Here is a 21152-nt window from a genome sequence, read left to right on the forward strand (position 1 = left end):
GATCACATCAAAATTACAATTAAATTATAGGACAATCGTAATTGAGAACTGCCTGAAGACTAGCTGAATAGAGTCCTATAACTAAGAATATAAAGAAGAAATCATGTCACGACTGGTAGGAGAGATGGAGATATGAAGTGGACTGGTCCCACATCTATGTGTGGTGGTCAAGAATCAGGAGACATATGTCAGCTGCAGAGGTCCCCATTGCAGAATGAGGGGTCCCAAGCCCACATAAGGCTCCCCAGCCAAGAGCACCAGAGTTGGGAAGAGGAGTCCCCACACAGCTGGCTGTGAAAATCAGCATTGGTTCAGGCTGGTGAGATGGGGAGCTGCTGTAGACCTAGGAGTCTTCTTAAAGGGTCTTAGCATAGAGTCACTTACCCTAAACCAGGGAACAGACATAGCAGCTCAAAAGTCCAGGGACATAAAAGGAGGAGCTGAATTGCCTTCAGGGCAAGGACTGGAGAGGGAGCTTTTTCTGGGACTGAAATGCAGATACCATTGCTACATTGTTGAGTGCTCCCCCCACGCAGAGGGGCACAGAGGGGCACCAAATCTGAATCTCCATTAACCTGGCTAACACTGCTCTTTTCATACCCTAGTGATTCTTTGAGACCCTGCCCCATCCAATTCATGCACTTAGCCCAAACCTCTTTCAGAAGCTAATCCATGCAAGTGAAACAGGAATTTTTAGGGGTGAAAAAAACACAGATTTAGGAAATTTTAGAAATTAAGATGACCATGGAAGAAGCACAGGGCGGCAGAGCAGCAGAAGGTATATTTCCATAGAATAGGGGAGCTGGGAATAACAAAAGTCTATATTTACAAAATAAAAGGAAGGAGGGGAGGAAAACCTCACATGTCCCATGTGAGGTTTGACCTTTGAGCTCAGAAGTTACTATAGTAACCAGTCCAAGGAAACAGTGACCAATCAGAGGGGATATCAAAGCACAAAGATCTGCAGCCTTTATAAGCCATGGCAACAGGGACTCAGTGGGGTTCTTCCCCCTCCCCAAGTGGGAGTTTGTGCTGTGAGATTCTTTCCCTTTCCCCACGTGGGAGTCTGTACTTGCTCTTCAATAAATTTCCACCTTTGCTATACCACCTTCCGTCCGTGGATTCATTCTTCGATTCCCACTGACAAAGAACCCGGGAGCCAGTCTGCCCAGGGGAACACTGCCTGTTTCAGTCCAAAAATTCTATTTCATAAGCAGCCAGCCTGAGTCCTCGCTGTGGACTTTCCTGAAATCTCTCAAAGTTACACAAACCCGTGACAAGAAGAAGCTTGCCACAGTATGGCCTTGTACCATTTGCCAAGCAGCCCCAAGCCCAGTAATGGGGGAAGACAGACTCAGTTCACAGTATGACCACGTCCAGGTATCTTCAACCCACGACAGGCAGCTACCAACCACAGATCATTTTGTAGCTCCTACCAGGTGGCCCACGGCAGATACAGGCAGTGGATGACCTTGACCTGCACTGGAGCCATTCCCAAGAGGCCTCAGAACCAAAACACCTGGTGGGCAACTTCAGACTGCACCGGAGCACCAGCCAAATAACACCATAAAGGGAAGCCCTTAGCCCACATCCCCGAGCTAGACAGGGCTCCTGCACGTTCAGGAGGGCCAGTTGTAGTCTGCTGGGCACACCTGGATCTTGGCACAACTCCATCCTCTGTGCAGTCCCCAAACAATCTGTCCTTCCAAAGTGGCCAGCCTGCCTGTGTTCACCCTGCTGCCCGCTGTCCATGCTCCAACTCACTGTCTATGGTAACAGTATAGCGTGGTATCGTTTGACATATATGAAACACATGATAACCACAAACCAAAAATCTATAAGAGATATGTAAGGATTAATGAGAAAGGAATTCAAACACAATACTACAGAAAGGCTTCAGCATACTAGAGAAGAGAGCAAGAGAATAAGAAAGGAACAAAGAACCCCCACCCTCCAAAAAAAAAAAAAAATCAGAAAACAATGAATAAAATAGCAATAACTATATAATTATTAATAATTACTTTAAATTAAAATGGATTAAATGTCCCAACCAAAAGACTAATAAAGATGTGGTACACATATACAATGGAATATTTCTCAGCAATAAAAAAAAAAAAATCTTACCATTTGTGATAACATGGATGGGTCTAGAGGCCAGGGGTCCTCAAACTACGGCCCGCGGGCCACATGCAAATACAAATATTTTATTTGTTCCCGTTTTGTTTTTTTTTACTTCAAAATAAGATATGTGCAGTGTGCATAGGAATTTGTTCATAGTTTTTTTTTAAAAAACTATATTCCGGCCCTCCAACGGTCTGAGCGACAGTGAACTGGCCCCCTGTTTAAAAAGTTTGAGGACCCCTGACTGCAGTGGTTCTCAACCTATGGGTCGCGACCCCTTTGGCAGTTGAACGACCCTTTCACAGGGGTCGCCTAAGACCATCCTGCATATCAGATATTTACATTACGATTCATAACAGTAACAACATTGCAGTTATGAAGTAGCAACGAAAATAATTTTATGGTTGGGTCACAACATGAGGAACTGTATTTAAAGGGCCAGAAGGTTTAGAACCACTGGGTGGGTATTATGCTACATGGAATAAGTCAGACCAACAAAGAAATATCATACAATTTCACTTACATGTGGAACCTAAAGAACAAAGTAAACAAACAAAAAATCACTTTGTAAAAGTGATGCTATAATATGCAGTTTTCAGAATTATTGAAGAGTAGTGTTGGATTTCAACAGAGGATCCATAGTCATCTCAGGATTAGTTCTGTCTCTGGGAGACCAAAATAGAACTGACATTTTTGCCCATAAAAAGATGTTCAGACTTCTTAAAAAGAAATGAGAAAGTGTTTCATAAGTCATTATTTCTTTTTATATGGGCTCTTTACTCCAAGCATATTAGTCTTTCTGCTTGCCTTTTCAAAATGCTTTGCTTTTCATTTCTTTCTTATTTCACTCACCTTATTTTTATCTTTCTGAACTGTCCATATTCTTCACTAAGAAGAAAATATTTCAAAATGAGGACTTATTCTGATGTTCTTAAATAAAAGTTATTGCCTAATTTTCTAAGATATAGTTGGATATTCATTACTTTGTGTTATATATCTAAATATTCATTCTGTGTAATTTTTAAGTGCTACTTTTATGGTGATTTTTCAAAATGTTCCTTAGCCAAGTAAATGAAAGGCGTCAGCCTAGGTAGCATTGCACAAACCAAAAAGTAATCTCTGAAATATTCTGAAACATGATAGTCCCCTGATTGTTGACCTTTTAGGCAGGCTTCCGGATACTGTGCTGAAGTAAGCCCTCCATCGGAGTCATTCTAGGTGAGCTATTTACTGCTCAGGATAACACCCTAAATGCATTTAATGACAGAGCAAAGATTTTAACTATAGCATAGATTGCTCTAAATAAGGGTAGGTACTCTGTGATAGAATTATGAGTGACAGATGGGATTATGTCAGTATGCTAGGGAGGTGAAATAGGAGCACATTGACCTCATCCCCAGAGCTTGCAAGCTTTCAGTTTTATCTGGCAGAGATATGGAGCTATGAGCCTCCTAATACAGGAGCTGCTTTATTGAAATTATGCAAATGATTGAGGAACCTGTATTGCCCAAACCTTCACTAAGTCATTGCTGAATGAAAAGGATAGACATTTTCACTAGGTAATCATGGCAAAAGGTTAACACTTTGGCACAGAGAATGGTTAAAAACCACCATAAATATGTATGGACAATCATGAAAATGAGGACAAAATTCAGAGATGTGAAATTAATAAACTAGTAACACAATTAAAGGATTTTAAAAAAATGAAATATGCTAAATATTTCAGTACCTTAGGCTAATAACTAAAGTTTAATACTTTGTGGTCAATGGGGTGTGAAGCATACCTTACATAATAATGATCACATTAAAATTCCTTGCAATAAAAAAGAGAGGAAATATGAATTTCAGAGGGATCTTAGATAAAAATAATATAAAAATTATATTACTGTGATTAAGATATTTATCTGAAAGGGTAAGGTTGTATTAAGCAGTCATATGGGGGAGGGGAGAACAACCAATGCAACATATAAGTGACAGGGTTTCAACTGCCTCAGACACTCTATAGTAACAGTCAAACTATATGACATATATATGAAATAATTTGAATATATGAAACAGTTTGGTATACACAAATTTATTTCTTTACTCTTTCAATTATAAAGGGTCAAGAATCAATGACACTTCAGGAACAGTAAGCACACACAGTATCTAGATCTGGGTTTTTTTAAATGACAGTTCTAATTTTTTTATTATTGATCTTATAGACAGAAAGAGAGAAACATCAATGTGAGAAACATTGATTCATTGCCTTCTCAACACTCTTCAACCAGGGATCAAACCTACAACACAACCAGTGTATGTGTCCTGATGGAGAATCAAACCTACCACCTTTTGGTGTATAGGATGACACTCCAATCAACTGAGCTATACCAGCCAGGGATAGATCTTGTTTTCTAATGAAGAATGAAAAGAACCATAGTTCTTTGGAGAAATGGCTAATTCTAGGACCAGGTCTTACAATATACAAGATAAGCTTATAATTCCTTATAATGCCAGAAAGTAAAAGAGGGGTAAAAAATTGGATACATGCAAAAAAAAAAAAAATGAAACTAGACTATCAACTTACACCATACACAAAAATAAACTCAAAATGGAGAAAGGACTTACATATAAGACCATAAAAATCTTAGAAGAATCCATAGGCAGCAAAAAAGCAGACATGTGTCATAGCAATATCTTTACTGCTACAGCTCCTAGGGCAATGGAAACTAAGGCGAAAATAAACAAATGGGATTACATCAAAAGAAAAAGCTTCTTCACAGCAAAGAAACCATCAACAAAACAACAAGAAAGCCAACTGCATGGGAGAACATATTTGCCAACGTTATCTCCAATAAGGGTTTAATCTCCAAAATTTACAGGGAACACATACAACTTAACAAAAGGACGATAAACAATCCAATAAAAACAGGGCAAAGGACCTAAATAGACACTTCTTGAAAGAGGACTTACAGAAGGCCAAGAGATATATGAAAACATGCTCAAAGTCACTAATCATCCGAGAGATGCAAATCAAAACAACAATGAGGTACCATCTCAAACCTGTCAGAATGGCTATCAACAAATCAACAAACGACAGTGCTGGAGAGGATGCAGAGAAAAAAGAACCCTCCTGCACTGCTGGTGGGACTGCAGACTGGTGCAGCCACTAGTATGGAAGACAGTATGAAGTTTCCTCAAAAAATTGAAAATGGAACTCCCATTTGACCCAGTAATCCCACCTCTAGGAACATTTCCCAAGAAATCAGAAACACCAATCAGAAAGGATATATGCACCCCTATGTTCTTAGAAACACAATTTATAATAGCTAAGATTTGGAAACAGCCTAAGTGCCCATCAGCAGATGAGTGGATTAAAAAACCGTGGTATATCGACACAATGGAATACTATGCTGCTGTAAAAAATAAGGAACTCTTACCATTTGCAACAGCATGGATGGATCTGGAGATCATCATGCTAAGTGAAATAAGCCAGTTGAAGAAAGATAGATATCACATGATCTCACTCATTTGTGGAATATAATGAACAATATAAACTGATAAACAAAACTAGAGCCAGAGGAAAAAAATATTTTAGAATATAATAGAAGTAAACCTGTTATTTTTAGATTTTTAATATTTCCTACAACATTTGTAATATTATCTACTTATATAAAAACTGTGGGTAGTGTTCATCACGGCCTGAACTGCAGCGCCATGACCAAGTGGAAGGAAGTCAGTCCTGCAGGGGCTGTCTTGGCAAGGGCTGCGCCCTCCCTCAAGCTGTTTCTAGTGAGGGCGGGGTTTGAGGCAGGAACCCACCCTCTGAGTGTGGATGCACTGAATCCTTGGGTCATTTTGTCAAGGGCGGTGCCCTCCCCAGCTGTTTCCTGTGTGGCCTGAGGGAAGAACCCACCCTCAGAGCACCAGGAACTCCCCGCAGCAGTCAGTCCTGGGTTGCTGACGTGGAGGCCACAGCGTGGTAGAACTCTGGGTCTGGCCCAACAGGGAGCATGGCCAACCTTCAATCCAGACCCTGACAGTAGAAAGGAGGGAGCCCCATTCCTCACAGAATCCGCTGTTGGATAGCTTGCTGTCAGTGGCCTGCCAGCCAGGAATCCCATTATCCTGCACCCCGGACCCTGACAGGAGGGAGGAGGGAGCCCCTTTCCTCATGGAATCTACAGGTGGCCAGTTTGCTGTCAGGGGCCTACCAGCTAGCAATCCTATTAACCTGCACCCAGGCCCCTGACAGCAGGGAGGAGAGAATATGTTTGATGATTCCATTGATTCCACAGATGATGCTGAAAAAGAAAATTTTCCCATAGAATTTCTTAATAGTATTACTCCTTTGGGAATGCTGTGTCATAAATTAAAATTGAAAGTGTTTGCAATCATCAAGCTATTGAGAAATCTCAATAGTAAATGGGGTCTTTGTAATGGTACCAGATTTATTATCAAAAGATTACGGCCTAACATTAACAAAGCTGAAGTATTAACAGGATCTGCCGAGGGAGAGGCTGTTCTGATTCCAAGAATTAATTTGCCCCCATCTGACACCGGCCTCCCATTTAAATTGATTTGACGACGGTTTCCCATGATACCAGCATTTGTGATGACTATTGTTAAATCACAAGGACAAATTCTAGACAAAGTAGGCATATTCCTACCTGAACCCGTTTTTGCACATGGTCAAAATATATGTTGCTTTCTTTCAAGTTTGAAGAGCATGTGATGTTACAGTTAAAGTTCTAAGTACTTCATCACAAGGGAAATTACTCAAGCACTCTGAAAGTGTTTTCACTCTTTTTTTTTTTTAATATATTTTATTGATTTTTTACAGAGAGGAAGGGAGAGAGATAGAGAGTTAGAAACATCGATGATGAGAGAAACATCGATCAGCTGCCTCCTGCACATTTCCCACTGGGGATATGCCCGCAACCCAGGTATATGCCCTTGACCGGAATCGAACCTGGGACCTTTCAGTCCGCAGGCCGACGCTCTATCCACTGAGCCAAACCAGTTTCGGCTGAAAGTGTTTTCACTCTTAATGTGATGTACAGGAAGATATTAGAAAAGTTTAATCAAATTATCAGTCATTGTTTGCATCACTGTTGTTTTTATATCATGTTTTTGTTTTCATATCATGTTTTTATTGTTTTCATATCATGCCTCTGTTGTTGTTATATCCTTTTGTAACTGTTTATTTATTAATAAATTTATATATTATTTTCATATACATTTTACTAATTTCCTTTCATCTCTCACACTTCTATTATAGAGAAAGGGCAAATAGCAATATTAAAATATCTCCGCTAATTAATTCCTTTTTAAAAAAAATGTATTTTATTGATTTTTTATAGAGAGGAAGGGAGAGGGATAGAGAGTTAGAAACATCGATGAGAGAGAAACATTGATCAGATGTCTCCTGAATACTCCCCATTGGGGATGTGCCTGCAACCAAGGTACATGCCCTTGACCGGAATTGAACCTGGGACCCTTGAGTCCGTAGGCCGACGCTCTATCCTCTGAGCCAAACTGGTTAGGGCAATTAATTCCCTTTAAATGTGCATGAATTTTGTGCACTGGGCTGCTAGTACTATATAAGTACAGTTTGGGTAATATTATTATATTTAAAATATTTTTCTTGAAATATTAATGCATATTGCATGTAGTATTATTATATTTAAGATCATTTTCTTGAAATATTCATGTTTATTGTATGTAACATTATATTTTAAATCATTTTTCTTGAAATATTAATTTTTATTGCATGTAAATGGCTAATTATTTTGAATTTGCAGTCAATCAAAAATGGGCAATAGATTTATTTGTATATTGAGTAGATTTATTTTATATATTGAAAAAAGAAAACAAAAACAAAAAACAACATTGATAAGGTAAATCAAAAGAGTCAACTGAAAGAACTCCAAAGCTAGAATAATTTAAGCACCAAAATAAAATAATGTTGTATTAAAACCAAAAATGTAAAATAATTATTCATGAGGCTGTACTGACATAAATAAATGATTAAAGAAGAAAATGGCAAAGAATAGACAAATCTCCTATGTAGTATTGCCAATGATTTATGAACATATTTCACTTTTAAGGAAGTGCATTATATCTCCCAACTCTTAAGGAAAGACTGCATATGGTGACTTCCTTCTAAAAGGAACTAGAGGTCCACTGCATGAAATTTGTGCACAGGTGTGGTCACTAGGCCTGGCCCGCAATAGAAGCGTGAGCATCTGGTATAGAAGGGCAGGTCCCAGCTGACCTCTGGGCCCTGGGCAGCAGCCCCCCTCCACCTGAGTCACGGCACCTGAATCCCCATGCAGAGATGCGGTGAGTGTGGTTGGACACTACGGTCCATCGCGCAGCGTTGGCTTCTGGGTCACCCAGTGGCACCTCATGGAGCCTGGAGGGCAGTGCGCTCTCTCCTGGATGGCCTCACAGACTGCTCCTGCGCAAACCTACAGGGAACCTGACCAGCCCACGCAGTCCTGGTGGCTGTGGCCCAGCTCACCTAGAAGAGGCCACACCAGTGCGGGACGGGCTCCTCGCGGGTGCCGGGCACCTGAGCACAGGGACTTCTCTGGCATAGGAGCCCTGGCGTCCCAGGGGAGGATAGCAGGGGGAGTGACAGCAAGCTCAGCGGACACCCCGCACCTCCATCCCCATCCCCCCATCCCCAGGTAGCCTGTGAGAGGCTGCAGGCCCATTTCATAGCTAGTGGTTGAACTCCCAGTCTCCCAGTTGAACTCCTGGTTGAACCAAGGCCTGAGGGGACAATTTGCATGTTTGGCTTTTATTATATAGGATGGTATGGAAAGGGTGGGGGAGTGTAACTTTACAGTGGAGACACCTGCCAAACACTACCTCAGCTAGGTCATCCTGGCTACCAGGTGATCAATGTTAACATAAAAAGAGCAATCATCCTCAGTATGACATAATGAAGACGGTACTTTATCTCTGTAGTCTCCCTTCCACAAGCATATTGCTCATTCAAACCATGAGAAAAATATCAAACAAAGCCCTATCTTCAAAGCCAGGAATAATGGACCAAGTTCTCACACAGCCATTTCTCTGAGTCTCTCTTCTACCTCTTTTTTTTTCCTCACTTTTAACCATCCTTTAATTATAGTGAGTTTATCTGAATAATTCTAAATAATTGTTTGATTTTAAGGTCACTTTATTAGCAAGTTTAATTTTCTAATAAATTTATAAGGGTTTTTTGCCATGTAGAAAACACAGTTTCAGAAATTAGGACATGGATATCTTTGGAAGACCATTCTTCTACCGACTACACAGGGAGTTAATCAATTCTACTAAATATTAAAACACATGCAATATATCCTGTAGTCTTTTTCTTAATCTTAGAAATATGTTTTAAAATATATTATGCCTTGAGAAAAAGAAATATTTACATAAAATTTAGCAATTCACTTTGTCCTATTTCTTTTATAAAATTGAAATAAATTAATTCAACATATTAAACATTCTGTGTTTGGTATATTTTCAATCATATCTGTGACTCTACCTGTCACCATTGCTACCTATGCACCCATAATGAAACATGAATGGAATATTACAAACAATATTACATGATAAAAATATGCATAACTTGATTCATGTGATATTGAGCTTATTGTATTTTATTAATTTTGAGTTTAGATATTACATTTTAATTAATGAAATCTATTTTATTAATGTCAATTAAATTTTGTTTTATTTATTTTCATTCATTACAATGATAAGTGGAATTTAGTTTTTAATTTTATTTATTTTTTACTTCTGAGAGCTCCGTAAAAATAATATTAATGTGTAAATATACTCTTTAATTTAAAAAATTATCTTTAAAATACTGAATTCAAAGCAGACACTTATTAGAGGCCGAAAGAGGTCTAGCAGAATATAGTGCATGGGTGAACATTAGGATATTCTTATTAACCTGAATTTGCAGAGGGTAAGCCAGGAAATATATGACTAAGGTTCTGATCATTCTAATTAAAATAAAAAATTGAAATAGTTTGAATATGAAGTAAAGTTTAAAGATTTAAATAAGGAAGACAGATGCTATCATTTAACAAAATAAGCAAAAATTACAGCTAATTAGTTGTAGGGTTATAATAAAATCCTAAGCTTCTAATTTTTAACATATTTTTCCCAAATTATAATTTACTAGAAAATTGAGTTGTATTATATTTTGGGTTATTTCTTTGGAAATTTGATCACATATCCAAACACATTTATTTCTCTCAAAATTAAACAAATATGTTAAGTTCTGTATGTAATGTAAAGATGTTCCCTGAACCCAACTTAAAAACAAAAAAATTAGGACCAAGTATGGCAAGAGGAGCCATTAGTAGTGGGGTTACACTTAATAACAATAAAAATATCTCTAAAAGCTTATAAACTTGAATAATGATTAATATATTTACTGCTTATTACATACAGTTGGTCAACTTTTATTGAGCATTAATTATACTCCCCAGAGCAAGGTTAAGGCTGATGCATTATAAAAATAAGAAGAAAGTTATCCATTCAAGGATTTAATAATAAGCTTGGATATATAAGGCAGACAGACACTGAGTGGCCAGATTATACAGTGGGGCCTTGACTTACGAGTTTAATTCGTTCCGAGACTGAGCTCGTTAAGGAGCTCGTTAACTCAAATTACTCTGTCAACTCAATGCGAAAAATCGGCCGAGAGACAGCTGGGATCTCAAAAAACTCGTTAGTCGGGACACTCGTAAGTCAAGGCCCCACTGTATGACCACCCCATCAGTACTTCATTGGGCCACCTTTTGCCTTCAGTATTGCGGTGATTCTTCTTGGCATTGACTCCAGGAGATGTTGAAAGGTGATGTGAGGAATCTGACACCATGCCTGATGAATAGCACTGTCCAGTTCTGTGAGATTTGGTGGTTGTGAAACCAGCTGCCTGATGGCTCTTTTAACTTCATCCCACAAATGCTCAATTGGATTGAGATCTGGTGATTGTGGGGGCCACCTAAGCAAGGTAAAGTCTCCCTCGTGTTCTTGAAACCACTCCTGCACCATACGAGCACCGTGGCATGGAGCATTGTCTTGGAAGAAGCCATCTCCACTGGGATACGCCATCAACATGATAGGATGAACTTGATCACAACGATGCTTAGGTTTGTTGTGCTATTCAGACTTTGTTCCACAAAATTAAAGGGCCCACATCATGCCAGGAAAACATGCCCCAGACCAAAACACTGCCCCCACCAGCTTGAAGGGTTGTACTCATGCATGTGGGGTGCATGCTTTCATGCTGTTTCCGTCAAATTTTCACTCTGCCATCTGCATGATGCAACTGGAAACGTGATTCATCAGACCACATGAATTTTTTCTAATGCTCGACTGTCCAATCTTTGTGTTCCTGTGCGAATTGGAGACATTTTATCTTGGTAACTGCAGTCAGCAAAGGTGTTCGAGCAGGCCTTTGGCTTCCACATCCCATACGATGCAGTGTACGGCTAACAGTGCATTGGAGAGGATCCCTGATTAAGATCTGCAGTAATTTGATGCACTGTTGCCCTTCTGTTGTCTTGTACCAGTGTTGCCACTCTCCTAACATTGACTAGTCGCTGACGGCCACAATTCGCATGTTCAGACCCAGACTTTCGGCTGACAGTCCAGTCTTTAAACACTTTAACAACAGCTGCTCTTGAACATTTAACGGATTCGGCTGTTTTGCTGATACTCGCTCCATGGCTCTGAGCGCCAACAATCATCCCACATTCAAAGGCTGCTAAATCGCATTGTTTACCCATATCTTCAGAAAAAAATCCCTTCTCCTGCCGTGGTAAACAACCTGCTTCCCTATTTATAATGGCCTGGCCTTCTAGCAACTTCAGCGCGCAATTATAGCTAATTTGCCTACAAACGTCAGGTGGTCATAATAATCTGGCCACTCAGTTTATATGAAATAGGCAAAAAAATATTTACTGTGAGAATCTCCATCCATCAGAATATCATACAATCGTAAACTTTTAGTTCTCTTCTACCTAAAATTCTCTCACTTAAAAATGATTTAGACTAGAGTATTTCCAACCTATTCCAAAGGTCTAAGTTCACAAAGCCCTCTCTCTCTCTCTCTCTCTCTCTCTCTCTCTCTCTCTCTCTCTCTCTCTCCCTTCTTTCCTTGTATCTGGCAGCCCATACATCACCCTGTTCATCTCTAGAACTGTGGCATCTTATAGAATGGTAGTCTTTCCTGGTGCCTAAAAAATTTCACCTGAAGAACCTGAATACTGTTCCTTGTATTTTGAATGCAGAAAATCACCAGCAGGTAAGACCATCCTTTGTAGTGTTTGAGTGATCACAATTTAGAATAAAAATGTGTTGGAGAGTATATCTAATATTTTGCATATTCAGGACATAAAGTCTTTGAGAGAAGGCCCTGGATTTTTTTTTATTCCTTTTTATTTTTTCATTTATTTCAGAGGTGATGGGAGAGGGGGAGAGAGAGAGAAACATCAGTGATGAGAGAGAATCATTGACTGGCTGCCTTCTGCACTCCCCCTACTGAAGATCGAGCCCACACTCAGGCATGTCCTGACTGGTAATTAAATTCCGCGACCTCCTGGTTCATAGGTTGGTGCTCAACCTCTGAACCACACTGGTTTGGCTGGATTTTTTAAAAAATCATCTTTATAGACTTGGTTCCCATTACAGTATCTAATCTCCAGTATAAACTCAATAGAGACTTGAGTGAAATGGAATCTAAATTGCATCCATTCATGTTAAGAGTATCCCTAGTTTTAGAGGCCATCTGGTATCATAGTAATTGCAGAGTTAATTACTTAATTTTAAGCTAATTTTATGTAAAAAAAGAGAGTTAACTAGCACTGCTCTTATCTTCTTTTATGATCCTGGCTCTTTTGAAGTGGAGGCTACTATGGAACTGTTGTCTCCCTGTCCTTCCACTGCCTCACTCCAGCAGAGATGAAAGTTGAAGAAAACAGACACACTTCTTCAGGTGCTAGGGCATAAGGTGGCAGGATTGTAGGCAAACGACAGTAAATGACTTATATTTATCAAGGAGTTGAACATAAGATAATGATGTTTTGAAGATAAAACAGGTCATCGAAAAGCAAAATAATAGGTGATGTTAGTTAGCCACATCTAGGCATAAATCAGTCCTTTTAAAGGGGACAGAAGCACCTGATCACCAGAAATTACAACAAAAAATATAAAATAATGCATTTTTCTCAATTAATTGTAATTTGACATTTTAAAAAGACCTTTAAAAATGCTATGATATGTAAAAATGGAGTTGAAAACCATCTATCTAGGTATGTGGAAGGGTAAATATATGAGTAGAGCAAATCATCTCCTCACTCATTCTTATTTGCCTTGTCTATAAAATGACGAATATTGTGTTTAATGATATGGAAGTCCTTGCTGATCCCCAAATTAGATCCATTTATTTCCTTCCCAGCTATACACAGCAGTGTTTTCATTAATTTTAGATTTTTTTTGGTTCTGTGAAAAACAATGAATTCATACCAATTGATAATTATTCTTTATGAACAAAATTGGGGTCTACAGAAGGCAATATTTAATACAAAATTAGGAATCACTGATAGTGTAATTATTCACATTATGAAAAGATGTGGGACTTTTCATTTTGGTGTGGAGGATTCTTTCCTTGTATTTTGCAAAGTACACAATGTGGAAAGCTGTTAACTCCAGTTTGGTAAACTCCATTAACTGTCAGAGTGAATCAAAATACAGTTTAGTTCCTTGGGGAGTGACATTAATTTTTCCACAGTAAAACTCTCAAACAATGTTCTTACTGAGGACACTGAAATTTAGGTAGTCATCCAGAATATCTGTAAATTCAAAAATAAACAAAAATATCTAGGAATGAGGGTTGAGGAAAGTAGATACCAATAAAGAATAGAACCATCTCCACATTTTTAAACACACAGGGGATTTAAGTAATTTCATTTTATATAATCTATTGGGATTATAGATTTTCTAGTCCTAAAAATGAAAGGATAATGGCCTTACCTGAATCTACAGAAATAACCATAAATTTCTAGCTGTTGTAGAAAAAAATTTCCTTGTTCACTAAATTTTTCTCTAACTGGCAATAGTGAATCATTAATCCTATAAAGAGATTATCAGATAGCATTCATTTTGGGCAAAAAGAGTGGGTTAGCCTGAAAAATTGTTTTACAGAAAAACTGTCTCTAAGAAATAATTTCCTATGATTGTGGGTTTGGAGGGTTTATTTGTAAACATTTTAAAATTACATTATTACTTAAGGCTAAGTATAAGATGAATGTTTTCTGAACAAATATATTAAAGCCCCTAGGTTAGCAAAACCTTAGAGAGTGTAGTGTGGAAGGGAGGGAGGGAGAGAAAGACCCCAAGGTTTATTAATAATAATACTAATAATTTAATAAAGGGGTATTTTTTCCTAGTCTTCCCTGTATCACCTACTCTCTCTCTCTTCCCACCCTCCATTGTTATTTCCAGTGATATATCAGTAAGGGTTTGCATGACCCTCACACCCACAAAACCTGAGGAACAATGTCTCCATCATACACCTACTTCCTGTGGGTCATAAACACATTTATATCCGTAAGCAGAATCTGACCACTTTTATAGATGCCTTTGAATGACATAATTGTCGCGACTGTCAGAAAAGTCAGGCTCTATAATGAAATGAATGAAAATGGAGGATCGTATCTCAGGACTACGTTAATTTCTTTCTAAAACAGTGATTCTCAACCTTCCTAATGCCGTGACCCTTTAATACAGTACCTCATGTTGTGGTGACCCCCAATCATAAAATTATTTTCGTTGCTACTTCATAACTATAATTTTGCTACTGTTATGAATCGTAATGTAAATATCTTATATGCAGGATGTACTTTCATTGTTACAAATTGAACAAAATTAAAGCATAGTGATTAATCACAAAAACAATATGTAATTATATATGTGTTTTCCGATGGTCTTAGGTGACCCCTGTGAAAGGGTCGTTCGACCCCCAGGTTGAGAACCGCTGTTAAAGAGTGGTGAATTTGGAAATACCGTGAGAGAATACCCAGTTGCTGAACCTAACATATCAACTTTTCTCACACATGTTATGACAGTGACCCTATTACAGTATACAAAGTATATATTCTGTGGCTTTTCTCTGCTCTAGCAATTCCTCACAGGCTTTGAAACTGGAGAAGGCATTCCCTTTGAGGAGGATATCTTACAGAAACCACCAAGCAACTCATTAGCTGAGAAATTTGGAAGTGTGTGCGCTCCAGGGCACCAAAAGATTATTTAAATGGCTACAAAATTCCAGAAGGCTCTGTGCAGATTGGCATTTTCATCCAAAACCCAGCATGACTCTACCTTCATTGAGACAAGAAAAATAAATCTATCTAAATAGAACATGTGTATTCAGGGAAAGGGGCCAGGCCTTCTAGGGCCTTGGATTCCTCCTCGACTCACTCACTGATTGATGCCTCATCTTGTAACATTGTAGACTTATTTCTGTGACTTAAGACTTAACCTTTGTTGAAATGCAACTTTCCCTCCAGGTTTTAACAAGTTAAATACAAATGGCTATTTAGGTCCTTTCCAATTACCTAAAGTTGTAGCTGACCCTCCATTGACCTCAGACTCAGACAGATCTATAAGCACACTAAAGTGGCTATATGGGAAAATAACTAGGAGGAAAGACATAGTCTAAAATAACTTATTTTTCCTGCACCATTAGGTCAGGACAATTTTCTGTGTTTCTCATACCTGTGTGGTAATAATGGCTTAGGTCTTCTTACCCAGTGTTTTCGCATTGACCTATAAACAGGAAGTGGAATGGTGGAACACCTCACTGGCAGAAAGGAGAATTTACAGTCAGAAACACTTACATGCAAATTGACCGATACGCTTTGCTCAGATAAAGAAGTTTTCATCTTAAAAAAAAAAAAAATGATCCATATATTGTGCCTTTACTTAGGTTATAGGGACTATCTAGGGTGGTTTTCCAATTCTGAAACCTTCAATGAAGGTCCCAGAGCCAGACCATTGCTGACGAATTCTTTAACTCTTTCTAATTTATTATTCTTAAGTACCTTCTAATGGGTTTCATCGATTTGTTCATTGTGCTTATCACAAGGCAGGTTGGCCATTTATCCAATGTGTTGACATTCGTATTGATTTTTGAATAGCCTTCAATGTCCTTCTTCATTTGGGCAGGGTTGATGAGCCCATTCCCAAATAAACAAGTAATTGAGAAGAGGATCTTTTCTATTTGTATCTAGTGGATTTAACACACACATACACACACACACACACACACACACACACACACACACATGCACACTGTATGGAGGTGGCTGCAATTGCAGAAGTGGATATCTTAGGAAGCACACTAGGTGGGTCTTAATAATAACTCCTTACACATCCATAGTGCTTGCTATACTCTAGGCATCCTATTAAATGCTATAAGTGTAAACTCATTTATTACGTAAAACAACCCTAAAAAGAAATTACTATTCCCATTTTTACATATGAGGAAACTGAGGCACCGAGAGGTTAATCAACTTTCTCAATGTCATACAGTATTTCTACCATTTCAGTCATAAACTGAAAGGTTTAGGACACACAAAAAATCAGCAGGTAATTAAACACTGAAGAATACTACCCCTTCCATATCCCACTAAGCTGAATAGACCATGGCCTGATGTTTTACAAAGACAAAGGGAGTCTGTGGAGCTCTTGAGTGGCTGAAGCTGGTGGAGTTGGCATCAGGAAGGAGAGAAGCACATATTGCTGTAAGAAGATGACATATGCGCCTAAGAGACTGAGTAAGTAATTCAGCTATCATTACTGGCAGTTAAGCTCTGACTACTGAAAATGGAAAGCAAGAGCAATGTTGAGCTGAAGACAAATCTGTAGGCAAAGCACCGTGGCAGAAGATTGAAACATCTCTGAGGGAGCCCATCAGGAAAAAAGATGCATCATCAGGACACTGTTCTTGCTCTACTAATCCCTGCACAAACTCAATAACATGGATCTTGAAAATCAACCATGTGTACTTGGAATCAATGTACAAAAAAAGTCAAGTCCAGGCATATGGACTCAGGTATTATCTGTCTTGTGTTCTTCTTCGAACACTAAAATCTAAGGATATTTGCCACTCCCAATGTGTTGCATTACTGATTCATTTATTAGACTACATACATATGGTAGGCACTGGAAAGTGAGCGCTCCTGTTTATAAATCCTTTAAAACCTGGTAACATGCTTTTATGTAGGTTATGTCATCTTTACCATTACAACAGTTAAAGCAGTTGTTGTCTTCCTGATTGTGTAGATAGAGATGGAGAGTCTGAAACGAACTGAATCTCATTCTCACTTAGTGCCAGTAACTAAGCAATTAGTTTGTCCACTCTAACCTTTCATAGCAAACCTGTTAAGAGCTGGGTGTTATCTCTGAGGACACTGTGGCCCAGTGTTTCCATAATTGCTTTAACACACAGTAACTTGGTCACACAGGCGCTGGCAAGATCAGGAAGTTTTAAAAGGTGTTGGCTCCAGCTTGTACTCTTAATTATCTTATTAGAAAACTTCACACGCCAAAGGCAAAAGTAAAGTTAGGCTTCTGCCTAATTTGTGAGAGCCCTCCTGGGGTATCAAACACACTGAACACATTAATAATGTAAATTCCTCAGAAATCCAAATTACTAAGTCAGGCATCAGCCCAATTTAATCTATCCTATAACCAAATATGGTTGAGCTATTTTTCTATTTTTATCCTTGGCCTTGAGTTTGCCATGTAATGTGAAAATGCACTTGAAATTTACATAATCTATTTATAAATTGGGTAAGGTTTTGGGTTGTTTTATATTTTGTTGTTGTTGTTGTTAGGCGTTTGGGGTCATGTTGAAAATGTATTGCCAAATCGAAAATCACGAAGATTTACCCCTATGTTTCTCCTATTGTTTTATGGTTTTAGTTTGTATACCTGGAATATTTGATCCATTTTGTATATGGTATTCAGTAAGGGTAAAATCTCACATTTTGCATGTAAGAATCTTATTACCCCAACACATTGGTGGAAAAGACTATTCTTTTTACATTAAATGGAATTAATATCATTATTGAAAATTAATTCGCCATATTTATATGAGCTTATTTGTGGATTCTCATTTCTAGTTCATTAATCTACATGTCTAACCTTTTACCATTACCTTACTATTTTTTAAAATATATTTTTATTGAATTCAGAGAGAAAGGGAGAGGGAGAGATAGAAACATCAATGATGAGAAAGAATTATTGATCCGCTGCCCCTAGAAGGCCCCTATTGGGGATCAAGCCCACAACCTGGGCATGTGCCCTTGATCGGAATCGAACTAGGGACCCTTCAATCTGCAGGCCAACACTCTATCCACTGAGCCAAACCAGTTAGGGCTATTTTGATTATGATAGCATTGTAATAATTTTTGAAATAGGTATGAGTTTGAATTATTTTTCTTGATAGTTTTGGGTATTTAGGGGTCCCTTGAAATTCCATATAAATTTGAGAATTGACATTTCTATTCCCGAAAAAAAAAAACAAACAGGCTGTTTGATTTGATAGGGATTGCATTAAAGCTTTTTAAACCATTTTGGGAAGTATTGACATTTCAACAATAATAAAGCTTCGAATCCATAAACATGTGAGGTCTTTTCATTTATTTAGGTCTTTAGTATCTTTCATCAATGTTTTGTAGTTTTCATTGTACAAATCTTTCAATATTTGGCTAAATTTACTCCGATGTATTCTATTTTTTTTATTCTAGTAGAAATATTATAGAGCTGAGAGTGTGAGGAAGATGCTTCTGGCTCCCACTCTCACAGCCATTGCAGTACATTGAGCTCCATGGAAGACGCCAAGAGGCAAAATGCCATTGTAGGCTTTCTTTGTGCAAACTTGCCAGGTGGAGCACAAGAAGAAATACCCAGATGCTTCATTAACCTTCTCAGAGTTTTCTAGGAAGTGCTCAGAGAGGTGGACGACCATGTCTGCTAAAGAGAAAATTTGAAGACATGGCAAAGGTGGACAAGGCCCGTTATAAGAGGTTGTTCAATTTTGCCAAATGTCGTTTCTGTGTCATTTGAGATGATAATGTTGTTTCTTTAGGATATTTTATTAATGTGGTGGATTACATTATCTCTTAGGTTTAACCACCCTTGCATGTTAAACAACTCACTTGTTCATGGAATATAATTTTTTTGATATGTCATTTAATGTGGTCTGCTAGTATTTTTTGAGTATTATTAAATTTATATCTATAAGGAATATAGACTTATAATTGTATTTTTTGTGATGTCTCTATCTGACTTTATAATGCTGGCCTTATGGGATAAGTTAGAAAGTGTCCCTTTCTCTTCTATTTTTTTAAAGAGTTTGAGAAGAATTGTTAATTCTTCTTTAAATGTTCAGTAAAATTCACTGAAGAAACAATCTGGTCCTGGAGTTTTCTCTTCTGGGAAATTTTTGATTACTAAATCAATCTCCTTGCTTGTTACAGATTTGTTGAAATTTTTCTATTTTTTTTTTAGCCAGTTTCAATAACTTGTGTGTTCCTAGGAATTTGTTCATTTTATCCAAAATCTGATTTCCTGGCATACAATGATTCATAGTACTATTATATAATACTTATTTTTCTGTAAGGTTGATATAAATTCTCCATTTTTACTTCGAATTTTGGTGATTTGTGACATCTCTTTTTCAACATGTCAACCTAGCTAATTTTTTTTAAAAAAAGTTTGGTAGATTTTTCCAAGAAACAACTTTAACCTCATTGATTCTATGATTTCTTTATTCTTTATTTATTTTACATCTATTCTAATCTTTAATAATCCATTTGCAATATTTGAAATTAATTTTCTCTTTATTTTGAAGTTACTCAAGGTCTAAATGTAAACCCCTGTACATAGCTCACTCCTTTTAAAGATCATGTGATATTTTTATTTCTCTGACTGGGTTATTTCACTTTGTGTAATACTTTCCAGACCCCTCCATAATGTCTCAAAGGGTAAGAGATCCTTATTTATTTACAGTTGCATGGTATTCCATGGTGTAAATGTACCATATCTTTTTTATCCATTCATCTACTGATGGGCACTGGGGCAGTAGATGCCTACATCAGAAGGGTCTCTATCAGAGGAAGCAGGATGACCTGATTCAGAGAGGGTGAGATAGGTGATGTAAAGAAGACAGCAAAGATCAGAGGGAAAGAAGATGCCTTTGCTGTCTTTGGAAATAAACATGTCACGAGCCAGGAATGTAGGCTGCTTCCAGAACCTGGAAATGGCGAGGAAATGGATTTTTCAGGAGTGCGGGCCACTGAGCCCTTGATTTTATTTAGTCTATAAAATTGAGTTTGGACTTTGAAGTTCTAGAACTACCTATATATATAAAAGCCTAAGCGACCCTTCGACCATTTGACCGTTTGACCAATAGTTATGATGCGCACTGACCACCGGGGGGCAGACACTCAATGCACAGGCATGGAAACAGACTGATGAATCTCTGAGGGGAGGGAGGTTGGGGGAGGGCAGGACGACGCATACTAGAGGCCCAGTGCACGGTTTCATGCACCGGTGGTGGTAGTGCCTCGGCCTGGTCTGCAGGGACCAGGCTGAAACCGGCAGTCTGACATCCCCCGAGGGGTCTTGGATTGCAAGAGGGTGCAGGCCAGGCCGAGGGACCCCGCGGGTGCATGAATCCATGCACCAGGCCTCTGGTAAGTTAATAATGTATGTCATTTTATGCCAATAAATTTGTGGTCGTTTGTATATCATAAATAGAAAACTAATACATGTTTTAATGAAAATAAATCTCAAACTTTTCCAAATTCAACAAGATTGTTGAAGAAGATTTACTTAGATAAATCATTTTTGTACAAAATCAACTAGACAAATGGTCGGCAAACTATGGCTTGTGAGCCACATGCAGCTCTTTGGCCCCTTGAGTGTGGCTCTTCCACAAAATACCACGTGCGGTTGCACACATACAGTGC

This window comes from Myotis myotis, unplaced genomic scaffold (assembly GCF_014108235.1).
Source record: "Myotis myotis isolate mMyoMyo1 unplaced genomic scaffold, mMyoMyo1.p scaffold_m19_p_14, whole genome shotgun sequence".
NCBI classification, from domain to species: Eukaryota; Metazoa; Chordata; class Mammalia; order Chiroptera; family Vespertilionidae; genus Myotis; species Myotis myotis.